The sequence below is a fragment of the Trichosurus vulpecula genome, chromosome 3 (assembly GCF_011100635.1).
Source record: "Trichosurus vulpecula isolate mTriVul1 chromosome 3, mTriVul1.pri, whole genome shotgun sequence".
In the NCBI taxonomy this organism is placed as follows: Eukaryota; Metazoa; Chordata; class Mammalia; order Diprotodontia; family Phalangeridae; genus Trichosurus; species Trichosurus vulpecula.
Window position 1 is genome coordinate 378545329 of NC_050575.1, and position 2408 is coordinate 378547736.

Here is a 2408-nt window from a genome sequence, read left to right on the forward strand (position 1 = left end):
GGATTATACTAGTACCTCCCTCCCAAGGTTGTTGTAAGGTTCAGATAAGATAGCATTACAACAGGCAGAGCCAAGATGGTGGAGTAAAGCCAAGGACTCACCTGAGCTCTTCCCCAAACCCTCCAAATACCTGTAAAAATGACCCTAAAGAAATTCTAGAGTAGCAGAACCCATGAAAAGACAGAGGGAAACAAATGTCCAACCAAACACAGGCTGGAAGGTTGACCCAAAAAGGTCTGTGGCATGTCTAAGAGAAGAGCACAGTCTAGTACTGGCTGGGCAGGCACAGCCCCAGCCCCAGCCAAGCCAGAGCCGTCCCCAGGAGACCAAGGTACTGGCAACAGCAGCAGTTTCCAAACCTCTCATCCCACAGATGCCAAAGACAGACTGGAAGGTGAGTGGTGAGCAGGAAAAAGATCACAGGACTTGTAGGTGTCAGAGGCCACATTTGAACTCGGGTCTTCTTAACTCCAGGGGGATTACTGTATCCACTGTGCAATCTAGCAGCAGTCATGGATATGACATGAGTGGTAGAGGTGAACTGAAGAAGCAGATTGTAATAGATGTAAAGTTTGATTAGCTGGGAGGCTCTGGTTTTTTGTAGGAACAGTCTTCCAGGATGAGAACAGGGCCTGGGATAGAGAGGAAGTCTGTGAGCCAGTTATTGGTGTGTGTGAAAAAAGAGGAAGACTGAAGTAGGTGCTAGTGGATGGAGTAGACAGCCACCACTGGCATCTGGTTGGCGTGATTTCCTAGAACAAGTGAACTTTAAAGGAAAGGTAGCTCAGTACTGGTGGAAGAAGGACTTCCTGGAAGTAGCAGACAGAAGTAGTCAATGCATTGGAATTGAAGACTGGAGGAGCTGCATTCCAACCCTGCCTCAGACAATTAACTAGCTGTGTGACTTTGGGCACTTCCTTTAACTTCTTCCTGCCTCAGTTTTCTCAACTGTAAAATGGAGATAATAATTGCTCTATTTTCCAGGATTGTCATGAGGATCTAATTAGATAATGTATGCAAAGTTCTTTGTAAAACTTAAAGGGCTATATAAATGTTAGCCAACATCATCGTGATTATTTTTATAATAATAATAATCTTCTTAGGTCAAGAGAGGCATCATATGGAGTAAGGTGTTTAGAGTACCCCCACACAGTCCCGGGAAGACAGCCTGTTCTGAGGGAATTCAGGCTTCTGTAAGAGCAAGAATACAGGACACTTAGAGGCTCAAGGGGGGCAGTTAGGTGGCACAGAAGATAGAGTGATAGGCCTATAGTCAGGAAGTCTAATCTTCCTGAGTCCAAATCTGGTCTCATACACTTCTTAGCTGTGTGATCAAGTCACTTAACCAGCTTGGCTTGAGTCTCCTCATTTCTAAAATGAGCTACAGAAAGAAATGACAAAGCACTCTACTATCTTTGCCAGGAAAATCCCAAAAGGAGTCATGGAAAGTCAGACACAACTGAAAAACTGCTGAAGAGCTTTAAGGGGAAAATCTCCAGAAAATAGAAGGGAGGGGTTAGATTGTGTAATTCAAATTTTGACTCTTGACACTTCAGTTCAAGTGGTGGGGGCAGCTCAGACTGCCTTTTGTGAACCAAATGTCAAACGTGCACCTCTGGAATCAGAAAATCCTACAATTCAAGCCTTGATCTATCTTTTATTCATTGTCTAGACTTAGGACAGTGGTGGGAAAAATGTTACTGATGAAGATTAAATTTAAGAGCATGTTATGGATACGTTTGTTTTCTTGTTTTTGTTTTCCAGAGACATTCTTATTATATATTTACCAGCACAGCCTGCTGGATGGGTGGATTTTCAGATCTGTCTTTAGCTTTTAGGGATTCAATCTAAATTTTTTTTCATGTACCTCTAAGACAAATTCTGAGGAGGAAGTCCTTTAAGTTGTAGCAACAATCTGCTACCAGCTGCTATAGAGTTTTAAGACTACCAACAACCAGCACACAGAAAGCTGCCAATACAGGTTCTTTCATCTGCTTTATTAAGGAAAGTAACTTTAAGGGGTTAATGATCTCAGTTTAATCAAATACACAAATATCATTCGTCGTTCAGGGGGAAAAGATCAACCCCCTGAATTTCAAGGCAAATACAAACAGAAATTACAAACATCAACAGACAGACCTTGTCTGATTCAAATCACAATTCATAGTTACCAGAGAAACACCAATTTCTGGGTCTGAAGCTGGGAGCAGTTGCAGCTTAAAGAGTCTCAATACTCCTTCCATGAGTGTGCTGCAAAAGTCAAACACCAAGCTCTCTTCAATTGTATCTTAATTACTATTACATAAGTAAACCTTAACCCCATTTCCTCTGGAGTGCCCTTTGATCCAGTTCTTTTTGTATTAAAGGGTAGGGCTGGGATCTGATTAGACATAACCAGAAGGCTGTGA